This window comes from Camelus dromedarius, chromosome 7 (assembly GCF_036321535.1).
Source record: "Camelus dromedarius isolate mCamDro1 chromosome 7, mCamDro1.pat, whole genome shotgun sequence".
NCBI classification, from domain to species: Eukaryota; Metazoa; Chordata; class Mammalia; order Artiodactyla; family Camelidae; genus Camelus; species Camelus dromedarius.
The window spans coordinates 6,971,112-6,990,520 of NC_087442.1; the positions used below are offsets into that span (position 1 = coordinate 6,971,112).

The 19,409-nt window shown below is 43.2% G+C and overlaps 1 protein-coding gene across 3 annotated transcripts in view; it reads right to left on the reverse strand.

The window, feature by feature from the left end:
* The window catches only part of CNTNAP2 (contactin associated protein 2), a 1,833,097-nt gene that overhangs the window by 409,920 nt on the left and 1,403,768 nt on the right, over positions 1-19,409 (reverse strand). The window lies entirely within an intron of this gene.

The window sequence follows — 19,409 nt, forward strand, 5'->3', positions numbered from 1 at the left end:
CCTTCAGCATGAGACTGAGACTTGCTGTCAGAAAGAGGAGAGAGAGCCAGCTGATTGCCAGCCGCCCCCTCAGGGAGCGCCAAGAAGCCCAGGAGAGGAGGTCTCACTGTCAAGCTGTTTGGGCCGCCGGTGCTCCAGCAGACACCCTAAGCTCTGCGTGGGGCCCGGGCTCTGAGCGAAGCCCCTGTGGCAGACCCTCAGTTCCTGTTAGGAGGGACCCTCACGGGACATTAGGATGGGATCTGAGCGGAGGATGTGCAGTGAGCTCCCCTTCAGTGCAGGGAGGAGACACACTAATGACCAGGTAAGGATGGCTCAATTTCCCAGCCTCGCCCCCCACCCCCACCTTTTTCTCAAGTCACGTATGGTCTTACGTTGCTCATGCTTCCAACTAGGGTGCTGGAAAATCAGTGTTATTTTGTTCCCCTTCCTAGGAAAGTAGGTTAAGTGCAGTCCAAAATGTGCTGCACAGCTGTTCCCACATCTGCCACGAACAGAAGCGTGCCCATAAGAAAAACATATTCCAGGGAAGAAGCAAATTGCACCCTTTGTTATTAGCACTGGCTAATTTGGTTAAATCAAATCATTATAATTTATTAATTTGGCATATATTTTATATTCAGCGAGAAGAGAATGGTTCAATTTGTGTTGAGCAAAGATTTGCCTTATTTCAGTGCTGCGCTAACGAAGTGCTACTTTTTGCTTCACAAATCATTACTTACCTGTTAATTGGCTCTGGGGAAAAGACGTTACAGGCAATAAAAGTGGAAAGACTTTTTAAAAGATAGGAATAAGAAGTGGTGAGGAAAGAAACAATTTAATTACCCAGTGCTGAAGAGTTCAAGAATTTCTCTGATCTCAGAATATGAAGACCTTTGTTAACAATACTGAGTAGGTTTAATGACTCCGACAAGATTGTGTAATGATAAAAACCACATTCTAGGTTAACTAGAAGCTAAATTATCAAAGTAAGGCATATTGTATTAAAACAGCCAGATGTGGATTGAACGAAAGGCAATCATGGCACTGTTTGTATGCATTAAAGATCAAATTTTATTATGCTGAAGATTTATTATGGTTGGATGGCTAGACTGAAAAAGGGATAAAGAAAAGAAGCAACTTGTTTCCCTAAATTTAGAGAAACCAATAGATCTCTGTTATTTTACAAGCTGTTTTAGAAACACAAGGGCAAACGCATGGGGACCTCTGGATGGAAATGCTGTACATGCCTGTGACTTTCGAGATGCGTTCTTAAAACCTCTGGGTGACACAAAGTAACCTAACAGTTTGCTTACATAAATATCATCCTGGAACATCTACAGTCAGACCCAGTATGGTCCCTGGGACTTTTAATTAGTTTAATCCACTTCCAGAGAATATTAAAAACAGTACCACAAAGGTTTGTCGCCTCCAAAATGAAAACTTAAAAGCATGCTTTCAGCTTGATGAAATCTAGTCTTATTATATCTGTATCATCTACTTACCTACAAATTGTGTTAAAGAATCACAGGGGGCTTTTTAGCAGAGGAAACAGAACAGACACAACTGCAGCAGGGACCTGCCTTTCGGTGCTCTGCCTCGCGCCCCCTGCTGGCAGCTCCCTCTCAGCCCTCCCCAGGCTCATGGCTGTCAGGTTTGAAAGCCCCTGCAGTGCAAGATCCTCTTTCAAAAGAATGACTCACACTCTGAAAAATCTCCCAATACCCCTCCATCCTTACCATGACACCACCAAATCTTTTTTTCCTCCATTTGATCATTAAGTTTCAGCTGACTACTCTGATCTGATTACAGTAAGCCATGGTGACAGTAGGCTTATTAAATAAAGATATCTTCAACTGGTGTAATTCTAGACTGTGGGTGCAAAACATTTTAGTACCTGTGGGCACCTTAATTCTAAAGCAAGTGACCTAGAGAAGAAGGAAAGTAAAGGAGCCCTTATAATAAACTCCAGACAGGGCTGGAGCAGAGAGGAAATCTGGAGGAGCTGCAGCTCTGTAGGATACAGAGCTCTCCAGATAATCTGGCAGTTACCATTCAAAAGATCAAGCTGGCAAGAATCCCCTCTTCCTTCAGTACAAGGTGTGCACAGTCCAAGGATCGCAGAGCCCTCAGGGTAACACTGACAGCTGCCCTTGCCCCCAGCGTTGAAGGGGAAATAGGTCTCTCGTCCTAGAGTTCTGTGGCTTAAATAGAGGGAGCCTCTCCTCTTTGACATGTGAAACTGGTCCCTGTGCAAACACTTCCAAGAACTGGACCATGGCAGCCCCAGGCTCAGCATCCTCAGAGAGGGATGAAGGCGAGGAGGGGACGTCATGGAGCCCTGCTTCCGTTTTTCCCCTCTGGTGGGAAGTCAGTACAGGAAAGGGTTTGCAGTTTACCTAAGGTTCACCTGCGGCTCTTGTAAAGCATGTAGATTTCTTGGCCTACAGAATGAGATTCATAGAACAAGAATCTCCAAGGGACACCTTGAAGCTGTTGTTAATGCCCTGGTGATCATTATCATCAGGTGGGTCTGCATCACACGGACCTGGGGAAATGACAGTGTGGGTCTGGTTCACAGCACTGTGAGAGGCCGGTGCTGGGGTCCCCTTGGGACACCAATCCAGGACCTGTTCTCTTAGTAAGATGTGAAGAGGTAATAATGGTGTTTACTACAGTAACCCTTCTGTTAAAATTTCCCAATTACATTTTTCCTGAATAATCTAGGCCTTGTAACCCCCTACTTTTTTTTTTTGCAACTTCATAATCATGATCCTGACTCCAAATGCCTATTTTTTTTTTTTTTTTTTTTTTTTTTTTTACTATTTACACTAAGAGCTTTAAAAATAAAATGAAAAATCACACATTTGGGCATTTTCATGGACACAAAAGCATCTTAAGCTGTCTATCATTTTTGTGAAATCAGTTTACTAATCTGGGTAACAATATTCTTTTTCTGCTTCCCAACTGTCTAATCCTATATCGTTCTAGGTTAATATAAAGACCAAACAAAGAATGAATCCAAAAAAGTCCTGCGGAGTTCCTACTGCAGACAGTGATGTGAGGTTGGGAAAACTTATAATTTTGAAGTTATAATATAAACATTCAATTTGGTATTAAAGGTGAACATTTTATCTCTCTGTGATTGAATGTCACTAAACTCATTTGATTAGGGCTGAATAGAAATGAATGAAGCTGATCAGCCTCCCATTGCATCTTTCGGAATTACATTGGATTTTTACTATATTTTATCAATTTGAATAGGGACCAAATTTAGAAATGGAGAATTGAAGTTCAGATCAAAATGGGCCTGAACTGAAATGTTAATTAATTAAAAATTAATTTCACTGCATAATATTTAAATTTATTTTATTGAATTGAACTTAATAGATTTCAATCAAGGACTGATACCACTGAACAGAATTTGATTGAGTTGAATCAAATCACTTTGAATCCTATTCAAATGAACTAGATTTTATTAATTTGAGTGGAATTGAAATGACAGATTAGATGGGAGTTCGTAATGCTGAGCAGTATTAAAGAGAACAGAAGAGGCCAACTCACTCTGAGTTAACTTGGCTTCAGTTTCTAAAGAGATCACTGCATCTGTGGTCCCCTCCTTCCCTCTGGTTAATTCCTTTCTATCACGGCCCCAGGAACGAACGTGATTAATAATACCAATGTGATCAAATGGAACCACATGCTGTTTGTTGGATGTTAGTAACGCACTTTGCTAGTCATTTTCACTGGAAGAGCCCGGCCAATTATTTTAAATATTTCTTTTCCTCTTTACAGAATAAACGAAGAAAGAATTACCGAATCTCAAGGACAATGATTTGTGTGAGTCCTGACTGCTTCTTTTATTCTTCTTCTCCATTAAAAATTGTATTTATTTGATAAAGTGTGCCTCACCTTGGACTATTGGTTGTACTGAATGTCTCGATATCCTGTGCCCTGACTTTCATTAATTTTTATTTTATCTTTTAAACAAGCACCTCAGCTTTTCAAATTAGTAGCAAGATACTGTTTTGCAACCAACGACATGCTACATAATCAATAAATACCTTCTTAGGGCTGGAGAGACAATGTGGGAGATAGGAGTGAACATCTGATTCCTATTCTTCTAAGCTTCTGAGTTAGTACAAAATGAGTTATGTTTAAAAGTTTCATATTATTGAAAGCTTTATGCCTCGATATCTTATGGGGCATACCCATAATAAGATGAAAAAATACACACTGAATGTCATAGGAGCAGTTCAGGCAATGGGTCCTACAGCATTTTGGAGAAGCGGGTGATTACCCACGACCAAGGTGGCCTGGACAGCCTCCATGAAGAAACAGGTCTGACTGCAGCTTTGATGGACAGGTAGGATCTAGGAACCAGAATGAGGATGTGGGGCGTTTCAGAAGCCCTTGAATGGCTGGGCCAAGGGATGAAGCCAAGAAACATCCAAATGACTCCAGGAACTGTGGGGTGATCAGTCAGGCTCGTGAGGGCCGTGGAGAGAAGCAGAATTTGTGGTTGGAAAGATGGTGATGGGTATTTTCATGGTGTTTGCACTCTAGCTTTTTAGTAATGAGAAGTCAAATTTAAATTTTTTAAACATTAAAATATTTTACATATACAAATACTGTACATTTATCTGTGGTATAAAGAATAATAATGAAATACGGAGCCTTGTAATTTATCTGTTATCACTGGTACGTGGTATGTTGCTCTTTGAGTACATCACATTTCCTAATTCTAATATTAATGAGCGTTGGGCTGTGTCTGGCTTTTTCACATGCTCTGTGAAAATGTGTAAGAGCTCTGAGCATATCCCTGCAGTCGAATTGTTAGGTCATATGGTTTGTGCGTCTTCAAAACGTTTTGCACTTGTGTGACTGTGGAATCCCACCAGCAGCATATAAAACTTTCAGTTGATCAAAATCCTTGACAACCCTCCCATAATTAATGGTTAAGCTGTTCGTTTTGACAACTGGTGAATGACAAATACTCTCTCTTTTTGGTTTGAGTTATACTTCCTTGGTTGTTTGCCTTTCCATGTTTATCCTTCATTTATATTTTCTTATTTTAAAAAAATCTGTTGCTTTTTTTTTTTTTTGACTATTTTGTCATTGGATTTTTTTTGTCTTATTGATTTGTAGAAAATGCTTAGGAAACTGACCCTTTGATAGTTATAATAATTCAAATTTCACTCTTTTTTAAGTCCTTTTTACTTTTCTCTTCTTCCAGAATTCTGGTTAGATACGTATTATGTTACCGATCTAATTTCTCTGCTCTTGGTCTCTCTTTCCTATTTAACAATTCTTTGTCTCACTGGGCAGATTTCTGGGAACCTCCTTCAGAATCTATTTTCCATGTCACTACTCTCACGTAAGCTGGTTAGAAACTGCTATTTAAGTCTCCCATTAAGCTTTTAATTTTATCCATTACTCTCTGATTTCTACAATTTTTATTTGGATCTTTTTCAAATACTACTAATGATTTTTGATAATGTCTTCTGCCATCATATCTTTAATTGCTCCCTAAAAATAAATCTGATCCAACAATTCTAATACTTAAGTTTTTGCAGGACTGAAAATGCTATTAGTTATTCCTGCTGACTCACAAATAAGGTGTCTTGGTACCCTACACATTTCTTGATTATTTTTTCCGTTGAGATCATGTTCCTTGGAAATGCATCTCTGGGAATGGAGGTTCAGATGAACCTTTCAGATAACTTATATTTGCTTTTATCAGACACCTGGAGGCGGGTATTACCAAGCTGAGACCTCTTTAGAATACATTTTCAGCTTGAAATTTTTTACAGCCATGCAAAAGTGTGAAATTGACCTGTAAACACGCATCAGAAGTGGCTTTTTGTTACATGACTTCGAAGGATGATTGCTTTCTTCTTCTCTTTACCTCCAGCCAAGGTCCAGACAGTCAAAATTCCTATGCTATCTTCTTCTGTAGAGCAGGTTTTTAGTTTTTAGGGTTTTTTTTCCCCACTGAGAATCTGGACTCTTGGTTTCTGTTTTCCATAAACGTGTATTTGACAGCACCCATCACTTGCTGTGGCCCCTTCTTCCGCATGCATGGAAACTGGCACTGCAGGTTGCCAGGAACTGGACGAAGCCCTTAGGCCAGCTTCCAGCTTTGGCCCTCATTATGCTGCTGGTCCATGGTTTTACTTCTAAGGATCTTCCTCACTTTCATTTAAGCTCAATTATATATTCCTAAGGATTTTTAAAAATATTTTTTCCATGCAATTTAAACGTTTGTGGGGGAGGGCTTTCACGGTACCTGCGTGGCCTTGACCCTGTAGCAGAAGTCTGTTCCTGTGGGTTTGGTCAATGTGATGCACTGGGATGTGTCATTAGGGAACAGGGGCTGGAAACAGAGGAACTGTTCTAGGAATGATGTGAAGAAGACTTGGAGCACCATGAACACGGTGTGTCGCACAACAGAGGCAGAGGTAAAATACACTGTAAAAGAGAATCAGTGGGGTTTGGGGACCAGATGGAACAGCTGGTGTTGACTCCTTGGTTTTAAGGTTAAGCAAATACGAACATTTTGAAAGAAATTTCTATTTCAGAGGAGGGTGTTGGTTTGTGGGAAAGATTTTCTGTTTGATTTTACATTGGGTGAATCTGAGGTGACAGCGGGTCTCAGCGGGGGCTGATTCCACCTCCTCAGGTAGGACTCAGAAACATTTATAAGGGGCTACTGGCATTGAGTGTCCTGGGTCCAGGGATGCTGAATGTCCTGCAATGTGTGCGGCAGTCTTGTACAAGAGCTGCCCCACGCCAAGTGCCAACAGGACCCTTGGAGGAGCCTTCTCACACAGCCAGGCCCAGATGGACAGGAGACAAGACCTGTGAATTCAAGGGACATCAGAGCCAAAGCCATGGTGACAATGGAATCTGAGAGTGGGACACAATACTTAGAACGGGGTCAGCGGCTGTCAGTCTGCTGTCATTCTCATTCCCCAGGGCAACCGCTATTACCCTCTTCTTTGTGTGGAGCCACGGCTGTTACAGACCTGAATGACTCCGTTCCTCATATTGTGCGGCCGCTGTTTTATGTGCTCACACCCCCCTAGAGACAGGAAGCTCCATCCTGACCCCGATTCTGTACCTCCAGCTCCCAGCACAGTCCTAGGCACAGCGGGTAAAGGAGAAATGACGGCCCTGGAGAGGTGAAGGGTAAAGCCTGGCCAGTCGACATCAGTGGATTTGAGGTTATGAGGTCACTGATGAACCTGAAGGATGGTCTTATGGTTCCAGGAACCAAGCTTCAAGAGATCAAGGTAATGAGGACGTGAGGAAGCAAACATGAATGGTCAAAAAGGGCGTGACTGGGGAGCAAGTGCAGATTCTGTAAGACAGTGGGGTCTTGACCTTTTCTGTGGTCAAAAAGCAAAGAAATTCACAAAGAGGAAAAGAGGAAAGCTGAGATGATGGGGCCCATGTGGCCCAATCACTACAGTAGCGATGACGACGCTCACTACCTCTTCCCAGCATGCGGGAGCCTGCATCTGCCCCGCCGACGCGCTGATGTGCACGAGACCTCAGGCTGGTTTGTTATCTCCGACCCACCCTGGGGTCTAAGATGCCACCAGGGGAGTCACAAAAAGAAGAGAGGATAAGCCTTCAGGCTAAGGCTTCTGAACGAATCCTGTCTTCTCTACTATTTAACAAGTTAAAAAAGAAAATAAAAACTGATGACATCAAAATAATTAGCCTTGACCTTGAGCCCTGTCATACTTATTACTCTCAAGACAGTAATGTGTTACCCTCCGAACACGGCAGCCATCCTTTCACAGCAGAGTGAGACACCGCTTACCGAGCACACAGCCTGCGGTCACATGCCAGACCTGCTGTCAGTGGGGGCAGGACCGCTTTCTTGTCCACGGGACACCAAACCAGCAGAGTCTCTCATCATCCATCCATTACCTGGCCCTTCTCTCAGGGAACTGAGATGCGAAAGCCTTTCTCGATGGCACAGCAGCTAATAGAAGGGGCACAAATTCAGCGTCCTCCAATCTCACAGAAGAGCAGTGAGATGACAAAAAATTGAATAACAATAATAAGTGTCATATTTTTTCAAGTGGGTAAAAGGTATACTTATTTAAACAGTGAAATCGCTAAAATTTACCCTTATTCTTTTCTTCCTGACAACAAAAGGACTGAACAGCAAAGTACAGAAGAAAATTTTCCTTGCAAGTATTTAACTAAAACTTGCTTTATTCGCCTGCTGACTAACCTGCTGATATTAAATGAGATTCTTCAAAGACCTTCACATCGTGTCAATTAGTCCTTTTTTCCCCCAGCAAGGCAGCTGATTTCAGTTTGATTGTAATGAATGTAACAAATTATGAAATATTCAGATACACTTTTTGGTTACTGTTGCCTTGAGCTCACTCAGGATGAATAATTTTATTAAGCTGCCTAGTAGGAAGTAAACTCCAAAACTTAGCAAAGCCACCTGCCTCTCTCATTTTAAATGTTAATTTTCTTTGTAACCTGCCTGGATGTGCTGGCCCACTTTTTATTAAGAATAATACATTTCTCTGTTTCTCTGCTGCTAGCCTCTCACTTGTTTCAGGGCTTTTGTTACCTCCACCTGGAGCCCATCACCCCTTCCCTGGCTCTGCTTGGTCTTCTTCAGGCGTCAAGTTAAATGTCACATCCCCCTTGGTGACGATGTCCGGGAGAACCCATCAAAAGTCGGTGCTTCCTGTCATTCTCTCAGAGGACTTCGGTTTATCTAATTATGCTGTTCATCACTATCTGTAATTAAGTTATCTCCCCACTTGTTTTCTGTTTGCTGAACGTTCGCTCCCTGAGAGCAGTGACACTGCCGTCCCCAAGTCCACTACCCCACCTGTTTTTGGTCTGACACAATGCATATTTGCTGAACTTACAGATGATAATTAGTGTTGCCCATTTATATTTCGCAAATCTCCGAAGCTGTCGCGAGCCTATCACCAGATCTTTAATGCAAGTTGACACCGAATGCCCGGGTAGAACACAGCATCTTCCCTCCAGACGCCCTCCTCCTCCTGCTCCCATCTCAGCAGAGGGCAGAGCGAGTCTCCATCCCTCACTACGGATGGATCGGAGTCCCTGCACTTTCTCCTTGGCCATCACTCTCCCGCCTCCATGTCTCTCAAGCCCCGCCCACGTCTCCACGTCGGCCCCGCCCCCTCTGACCCCCACCCCCACCTGGGGCAGCTCCTTAGTCTCCTCTGCGTCTGCTTATTCCAGACCCGCTCGCTCACCTGAACACAGCCTCTCCCTCTCCCGGGGGGACTTTTCACAAAACTGGAAGTTCTTCAGCAGCTCTTTGCTGCCTCAATACCAACTCTCATCCCCAAACCCTTCACAATGAGGTGCTGCCAGCGGATGCAGCCTCAGCTCCTGCGCACACATCGCAGTCCCCAGACACGGAGACCTGGTCCCGGTCCCCGACACGGCACGCGTCCCCGCATCTCTGTGTCTGTCCTCACGGCCACGCTCTGCCGGGACCTCAAGACCTGGACTCCTTCACCGGGACTCTTTCCAATGCCTGCTCTCCTCTCCGTCCCCGAAACAAGCCAGATTAAGAGACATGCCCCTTCACTTCAAGAAACAACAAACATTTATCAACGGCCTATCATGTGCCAGGAAACATACAGTGATAAACCATGCTCTTAGCTGCTTGCAGCCCAGGCCAGGCTGGGGTAGATGGCGACAGATGAATTATTTGCTTACAGAGGGCTCTGCTGTGAGGGGTCCTTTCTGTAGGACCCCCTCACCCCACCCCACCCCCGCTGGCCCTCCCCTGGCACTTCTCCTCGGGTCTTAACCTGGTCCATGCTGGGTCTGGTCTGTGTGCTGTGTGGGGGCAGGGGTGTGGTTTACTCATCTCTGCATTTCCCTCCCTCTGCCCGGTGTCTGGGATGCTCAGAGCCGCCAGGACTTTATCAGTGGACCAGAGTGGGTGACAGGGCAGCTGCTGGAGGAAAGTGACTGTGGGCTGAGCCAGCGGGAAGGCACTAAACAGGTTCCTTGTTCCTGCGTCTGTATGTCTGGACTGGAGGGTTGATCACAGGCTCATCTGTTGGTGTCGAGCCTCTGCTCACCCTCACCTCACTGTGAGCAGAAGTCGGAGTCCTTGGCACATTCCCCATGGTGTGCATCCCCGCCCCCTCGCACCCGCTGCTCTAATCCCACCTGTTTCCCCTTCCCCTCCTCCTTCGGCTCCAGCCACACTGCCCCCCGCCTCTCCTCAGATCCCCGAGCACACACCCACTACAGGGGCTTGCAGGTGCCCGTTTCCACCTGGAAGCCTCTCCCCTCAACAGTCGCCAGGCATCCCACTCTGCCCCCTCAGATGTCGCTCAGGGGCACCTTAGCAGGCTGGCCTCCTCTTAATAACCTGCCTGAAATCACATCGTGCCCTCCCGTCCTGTCCCCCACCCTGCCCTGTTCACTCCGCAGCATTTAATCCTGCAGACACAGTACCCACTGTTTTGTTTATTGCTCACTTCACCCCCTCCCCACAACTAGAGTTTAAGATCCACAGAGCCCAGCTTTTGGATTTGGTCTCTGATAAACAGGCCTGTCCACAGTTGGGGCTCAACAAGTATTTTTCAAATACGTGAATGCAGGGTCTTACTTCTATTTCCTTTTTCCCTATCAAAACAAACAAACAAAAATCATACGCACATTCTGGATTCTCGGGTTTGGGGTTTTTACACTTTGTTTTGTTTTTACTTTCACGATTCTTGGCTCTATTGGCTGACAGGTGATTTCACTTGAGGCAACTTTACCCCACCCAATCACAGTCTCTCCTGGCCTTATGTGGTCCCAGAAATCTCGCCATTTGTCTCTGAAAAGTCACAGCAGTTATGCCACCCACGCACCGGCCTCTGCCCACAACCAGCACTGGTGCTCACAGCCGCACCCATCTCTTGGTCAGCCTTCATCCACCAGCAATAATCATATTTGCAAACCTTGCATCACGTCCTGACTCCGTAACGCCACCTCTCTTCCCTTCTCAGCAGCATGAGAACCAAGCTAATTCTGCATCCAGCTTTCCAGGAAGCCTAATAATCGACTTGTATCTTACACTAACTTTTTAAAAAATGGTAAATCCGGGACTCGTTCTGACATTTTGTCACAGGCTGTGGTTGTGCAGGTTGATTTGAGGGGGGCAAGAGTGCGGGTGGAGTCCAGCCTGCCGTCTGCTCCCCAGGCGGGGGGAGATAACTGGTCTGCACAGAAGGGGAGCCCACATTCTAGGTAGCACCAGGCTCCCTACATCCTGGGAGACCCTGGTAAGGAGAACAGTCCGTGGCAAGTGAGTGCAATTTCCCACCCTCGCTCTATCTGTCCTGCTGTAGAAGTATAACCAGTGTTCAGAATCATGACCTGAGCACAGACAATGTCACCAAAGCGAGAAGTAAAAATTTAAAGATGTATTCAGTGTATCATGTTTGCAAAGGCAGGCAAATCTTAGTTTAAACAAACAAGCAAATAAAAGATTGCTGAGTATATTTGTTGAAACAAATGCTTTTCTACTAAAATTTCCAGTCACCTGTGGGGAGTCTGGATTTCTTGAGCTCTATCCTCTATTCTCTGTCTTTTAGGGTTAGAGTGAAGTATAATTAAGGCCGATACCTTGATAGATTCCTAGGAGATTTTAGAGACACGTGGCATTACCCACATGAAGTGCGGGGAAGCAGTGCCTCGTTGAAGCTTAGCTTGTAACCAGAGGCTCCACAGACAGACTCCCCAGCCTGCTCCCCAGTCCCGGGAGGGTAGCAGTGAAACTCCGGCGGAACATACATCCTACAGATTGCCAAAGGAGCTGTGAAAACCCCAGAGACTCACAAGGTGACTGTACTCTAACTGTGGATATAAAGCATCGCCTTGTCTAGAAGCAGCTGACCCGGGCACCTTCTGCTTGGGAGTGGAGCTCAGCAAACGCCGCCCCTTCCCAGGCAGACTTCCCGACGCGGCGTGTGCTCCGGCCCGTGGGGGGCGGGCGGCGAGACAGAGACCACTGCGTGACAAGCACTGAAACGGGAGTCAGGAGATGTGGACTCTAGTTCTTCTCGCATTATTGTCTGCTCCCTTTCCTCCTCCCTCGGGCTCTTTCTTGCTCTGTAACAGGCGGGCGTTGACTTTGATGGTGTTTGCTTCTGGCTCTACTGCTGCCATGACTCTGATTTTTCTACATATTCCGAAGTGACGTAACTGGTTCAGGTTTCAGCGTCCCTGTTTTCTGCACATTTCTGTACGTTTCCCGTGCAGCATTACTCACCTTGTTCCCACTACCAGAAATATACTCCCCCTTGCTTCACCAGGTTTGTCAATGCATATCCTTCTCCCTGAACACAAGCACTGCTTTCTCATTCACGTTTTCTCTGAGTCTCGCTAGCAGAGGGGGTGCGCCTTCACGACATTCACAAAGCCCGAGCTGCCTGTTACGGCCATTATCGTGCTGCACGACCATCACCTGTTTAAATGTCTGCCTCCTTCAGACCATGACTGTTTGGACGTTGGAAGCCAAGTTGCTTTATCTTCATGTTCTCTGTAGCTACCGAAGTTCATAATTATTATTCAGTATCTATTTATTAAACGGCTGCATGAATACAATCCTGGGACAGTAACACACACCTGTGATAGTGTTAACGCCACATGTGTCTAGCCCCACCCTCCTGAGTGAACTCTAGGCCTGCATTTCTAACAGCCTGATGGGTTTCTGCATCTGGTGGTGGTCTAGGTGCCTTGACCTCATCCTATCTCCAATAAAACTCGCTGACTCTTTGCCAAAACATATGCATCCACTTGTGTTTGTGACCTAAGGAACCTAGGGGTCATTCTTTGACTGAGCTCCCCTCTTATTTCACAGAGAAATCATATGATCATCTCAATAGATGCAGAAAAAGCATCTGACAAAAATTCAATATCTATTCAAGATAAAACTCTCAACAAAGCAAGTATAGAGAGACTGTACCTCAACATAATAAAGACCAGATATGACAAGTTCACGGTTAACATCAGACTCAGTGGTGAAAAAGCGGAAGCACTTTTCCTCTAAGATCAGCAACAAAACAAAAACACTCTTGCTACTCTTATTCAACATAGTACTGGGAGCTCTACCCTAGCAATTCGGCAAGAAAAAGAAAGAAAAGGCATCCAAATTCGAAAGGAAAAAGTAAAACCATCACTATTTGCAGGTAACATGATATTTATACACAGAAAACCCTGAAAGCTCCTTCAAAAAAAAAAAAAAAACTGTCAAAACTGATGAACAAATTCAGTCAAGTTGCAGGATACAAAAATCAATAGACAAAAATCTGTTGTGTTTCTAAATACGAATAATGAACTATCAGAAGAAGTAATTAAGAACACAATCCTATTCACAATTGCATCAAAAAGAATAAAACACTTAGGAATAAATTTAACCAAGGAGGTGGAAGATCTATATATCACAAACTATAAGATATTGATGAAGGAAACTGAAGAAACAAATGGAAAGATATTCCATGCTCACAAATTAGAAGAATTAATACTGTTAAAATGTCCACCCTACTCAAAGCAATTAGAGATTTGTGCTATCCCTATCAAAATTTCAATGTCATTTTTCACAGATATAAAACAAACAATCCTAAAATGTATATGGAACCATAAAACACAATAGGCAAAACAATCTTGAGAAAGAACAGAGCTGGAGGCATCACCGCCCCTAACTTCAAACTGTATTACAAAGCAATAGCAATTAAAACAGTATAATATTGACATAAAAACAGTCACATGGATCAATGGAACAGAATAGAGAGCCCAGAAGAAATTCCAGTCATATATGATCAATTAGTTTAAGACAAAGGGGTCAAGAATCATCTTTTCAATAATTGATGTTGGGAAAATTGGACAGCCACATGCAAAAAAATGAAACTGGACCACTATGCTATACCAAACACAAAAGTTAATTCAGATGGATTAAAGACTTGAACATAAGACCTGAAACCATAAAACTCCTAGAAGAAAACATAGGCAGTAAGCTCTTTGACACAGGTCTTAACAATGATTTTTTTGAATCCGACACCAAAAGCAAAAGCAATAAAAGAAAAAAAAAAAAAAAAAACAAATGGGACTACATCAAACTAAAAAACTTTTGCACAGCAAAGGAAGCCATCAACAAAACAAAAAGTCAGCTTGCTAAATGGTAGAAAATATTTGCAAATTATGTATTTGATAAAGGACTAAAATCTAAAATATATAAAGAACCCATACAATTCAGTAGCAAAATAACAAAAAAATCTGATTAAAAAAATGGGCAGAAGATCTGAATGGACTTTTTCTAAGGAAGATATACAGATGGTCAACAGGTGCATGAAAAGATGCTCAACATCACTCACCATCACAAAAATACAAGTCAAAACCACAACGAGAGATATCACCTCATATCTGTTAGAACCCTTGTGCAGTGTTGGCGGGAATATAAATTTGTGCAGCCACTTAGAAAACCTCAAAAAATTAAGACTAGAATTACCATATGATCCGAATCACACTTTTGGAAATTTATCTGAAGAAAACAAAAACACTAAGTTCAAAAGATATGTGCAACCCCCCATGTACACTGCAACATTATTCACAATATTTAAGATATGGAAACAATCTAAGTGTCCATTGATGGTTGAATGCATAAAGAAACTTTGGTCTACACACATGATGAAACACTATTCAGCCATTAAAAAAGAATGAAATCTTGCCATTTGCAACAACATGGACGGACTCTGAGGATATTATGTTAAGTGAAATAAGTGAGAGAGAAAGACAAATACAGTATGGTCTCTCTTGTATGAGGAATCTACAAATAGACAAATAAATAAATAAATAAGACCCAGGCTCGTAGATACAGATAACACTGGTAGTTTACAGAGGTGAGGGGTGGGACATGGGACAAACAGGTGAACTGTTTTTGCTTTTAGTTTAAATACCTTGAAGTTATAACAAAAGTGACTCAGAAGAAGCTAAAAAATAAAAATAAATGATAAAAATAAACAAAAAAAAATTACTCTTACCTTTGGCCACTCTCTAGCACTTAAACCCGGTATTTCATTCTACTTGGGAAAGCAAACACAGCCCAGCTCCATCAGCGCCTCCTCCCCTCCCGCCATCGCCCTGTGTCCTCCCCAAGAAGCAAACATTCTTGAGTCTCCAGGACTGGACATCTTTATTTCCTCACCTACTGCTCACTACTTATCACTCTTACGTGGATTCTCCTCCAATTATTCTACTAAAATGGCTATTCGAATGGCCACCTGTAAGGCCACCACTCCGTGCAGCTCATTAGGGCCAAAGGACACTTTGCATTCAGCATTTTACCACACGCCTCAGCCCCCCTTTACACTGCACAGCGCTCACCCTCTGTCCTGAAACAATCCTTCCACTTAACCTATGTCCTGAGCCCTGACCCGATTCCTCCCGCTTCCGTGGTTGCTCTTTCTGCCTCGGGGTGGTCCTCACATCTTTCACTCCAGCCTCTAAAGGCTGGTGCCCTCCGAGGCTCCGTCCTGTGCCCCCCTCTTCCCACGCTCTCTGTGCAACCTCACCTGCACCTGGGCCTCTGACAGGCACGAGACTCACTCGCGGTCACACCGAGCAGCTCTCTCCTCTGAGATTCCGCGTGCACATCCCGCTGCTTATTTCACGCCTCCACTTGGGTAGCTGGAACCCAATCTAGATGCACGTGATAGTCAGGATCCTCTCATCTAAATCGGGTCTTTTTTTTAAAAAAAGAGTGTTGGGTTTTGGCTAATAACCAATAACCCACCCGTCCACCTGGCTACACGAGCGTGGAGGGTGATCACGCACAAAACCCTGCCTGCCGTTCCTTTTGCCCGTGAGCAGCCGCACCCTGCAGCGAGGAACGGAGCACGGAGCCCTAGAGCAGAGGGCGTTCCAACCCCTGTCCCAGGGAAACGCAGACCAGTGTCAAGGAATTCCCTCTTCTTCAGGGCTGAGAGGGCCAGAGTGAGCCATGAAGCTGCAGGAAGAAGGCTTTTAGTCCATCTGTGAGAGAAATACCAGAGGTGGATCTCATCCCCACTGGTTTTCACGTTTTTAAACTTCATTTTTCACGCTGTTTGAACAGTAGGCACTGGCTGCTCCTCTGACTGTCATGACCCACCCAAGGAAGACACAGCTAAGGAGAGACGCAAGTGCCTGTGTGTCGTGATGGGGAACTACCCCCGCCCCCCAATCTCTCTCCCTATCTCTCGCACTCAGCAGCTCTTATTGCATGACCACCACAGAGGCTGTAAACGTGGGCAAAGCCTTCTGTTATGCTGCTGTAATTTTCTGTTTACTTCAGAGCATATGTTTCTCTCCGGCATCACTCATTTCGATAATATATGGTTTCAAAGAGGCAATTTCATGCAGATGCAGGAGAAATGGAACAACAAATTCAAAGCTCATTGCGCCATCAGTCTTTTGATTAAAGTGCCCTTTCCAGAGAGGTAAACATAACACTTCTCCCGGCCCCTGCACAGAAGCACTGCACGACTAGATTGCTGCATTTTTATTGCAGGACCTTGTCCGCCCTTGTTTGAATTGTTTTGACCTTTGGATGAGCATGTATTAAAAGCAAAAAAAAAAAAAAAAAAAAAAAAAAGTTCTATCTTCCTCCAGAATTAGTAATCCATAATAAAAGCAGGAAGGCGAGTTTGTCATATCTGAATGGCACCTGGCAGAGTCACAGCAAATATTCTCTTGACAACTTCATTTTGCTCCCGGAAAGAGCCGCTTTGTGACCCTGAGGCTGAGTGCCAGCCCAGTGGAGATGACACTTTTCTCATCAGAATTCAGAGTCCAGATGGCAGTTCCTCCAGCCCACGTCAGAACGTTGTTTTCTCACGTGGAACCACGGTCCCTGGAGTGTCATTCACTTCGGGGAAGAAGCTGTCAGAAGCCCCTGAGTATATCAATTTGCTACTTTGCAAGTTGAAAGCACCTAAAAATTACCATGTTCAGAAATGTACCAGACATTGTATTAAGGTGAACTTCTAAAGATTGTGAAATTATTGCTTACTAGATCACTGAGGACAAAAAAAAAAAAAAAAGGATCCCTTCATAACAACTAAGATTAGCAATAAACCAACACAAATGCGTGCTGTTGTGAAACCTTTAACAGACAGAGTAAACGCCAAGGAGAGTACACCCACCCATCCAGGATGCAGTTTGCAGGGATATTGACCAACATCTTGACTGAGCCCTGTCAGAAGAAAGCTGGTGGGAATAATATTAAATAAAACATTGAAACTGAGCCCAGAAGCTTCAGTTTGCTAAGAATTTATTCAGTAGTACTATGGCCTGTCGTCATCAGATTTAAAAGAATACCATCTAAGTGTATGTTCTCACAACAATTTGACATATGTTGCCTCATTCTTTCCAGGATGAAATCAGAGTGATTTTAAAAGGATCTTAAATGGTCTTTTCTCTCCATAAGATACAAAGAAATATCGGAGAATGACAATAACAGGCTGAATTTCATTCATTAAATTTGAATGAATTACTCTGAACCTACAGAAGTATTTGCTAAAAAACAAAAAGAGGAAAAAAAAGATAGCTATAAATTTAGACAAATAACAAACAGTAACTTCCTTTCAAGGACTACAAAGACATTAAAAAAAAAATTGCTACCAAATGCTTAAAACGTAAGTGATTAACCAGGGCTACTGGCCTTGTTAATTGCGGGAAGGTTGAGTCAAATACCTACTACTGTGTAAGGTGCTAGAAGATAAAAACTAACTTGACATTGTTAGTGACTTAAAGAAAAAATTATCCTCATCATCTTCTTCCCCCTCCTCATCAATATTTACTGAACCATGACTAGGTGCCCAGCTCTGCTATAAACACTGTAAAAACATTATGTCACATATCTTTGAGAAACAGCCTGGGAGGTCTATGTTATCATCCCCATTTGACAGATGAAAACACTGAGGCCAGAAAGGCTCGGTAAACGGCAGAGCTGGGATGCGACTGATTCCTCCGCCTAGCTTCTTAAACTCCATGTAAGAATGTTTCACAGCTAGCGGAGCAGTCAGATAGATTAACAAAGGATTATTATGCAGTGTGATGTGTGTTATAAAAGAGGCACGGGTACAATTTACTCTTGAGATGTGCAGTAGATTTCACGATGTCAAGAAGAAACACTAGGAATCATAATTTTCTAATGAGAAAAATTATTAAAATATTATTTCATATAGACCTTGGGACAACGATTTTCTAAGCAGCATTAAAAAAAGGAACTGGATTGTGGTGGTTGTTATGCAGCTCTACACATTAATTAATGTATAACTTTTCCTCTAAAAATAAAGGAATAAAAATTAATAAATTTCCTTAAAATTAAGAATGTCTATCAAACATAACCATTAAAAAAAAATGGAAATGCAAGAAAAGATATTTGGCAAAGGACCTCTATCCAGAATATATTAAAAAAAAAAACAACCCATAAATCAAGAAAAGAAAGGCAAACAACCCAATTAAAAAACGGGCAAAATGCTTAAATAGTCACTTCACTAGAGGTAATACTCAAATGGCCAGTAAGCAGAGGAAAAGGCTCTCAGCTTCGGTACGCATTAGGTAAACACAAATTACAAGCACAAGTGATACTATTACACTTTCGCCAGAATGGGTCATGTTAAAAGTGCCAACAATCGGGGTGTTGGTGGGGATGTAAAGGAATGAAATTCTCACCCATTGCTGATAGGAGTGTAAAATGCCCCACCCACTCTGGAAAACAGCCGGCTGTTTCTAACGGAACTACCTTTGTGTCTGCTCTGTGGCCTAAATATTCCACTCTTGGACATACAGCCAAGAGAAATGAAAATCTAGGTCCACAAAAAATATGTACGAACATTTTCATAGTGCCTTTATTCTTAACAACCCTAAAGGAGAAACCATTTTAATGTCCATCTATAAGAAAATGAGGTCTTTAATAAAATGGAATTTTACGAATCAGTAAAGAAGCAGAACACTCGATGCACGAGTGGGTCTCACAGGCATCTTGCTGTGCAGAAAAAGGACAGACACAAGACGATACACACTGAGTGATTCCATTTTTGTGCATTTTGACAACAGAAAAAGTAATAGTGGTCACTTCTGGGGGTGCTGAGCGGTAGAGGGCGCGCAGGAACGCGTGGTATGCTGCAAGATTTCACTGCTTGATCTGGATAAAGGGTGCCCACATATGTGTATGAGAAAATCGACTGGGCTCTACTCTTAAGATGAATGTACTTAATGCAATGTGCTGTACTATGTATGCACATATATAATGTGTAGGTGTATGTATACACATTTATATCTTATATTCTAATAAAAAGGTAAAACATTAAAAAGATAACTGGGGCACGGAAGTAGATATTATGTATATACTCGGATGCCAT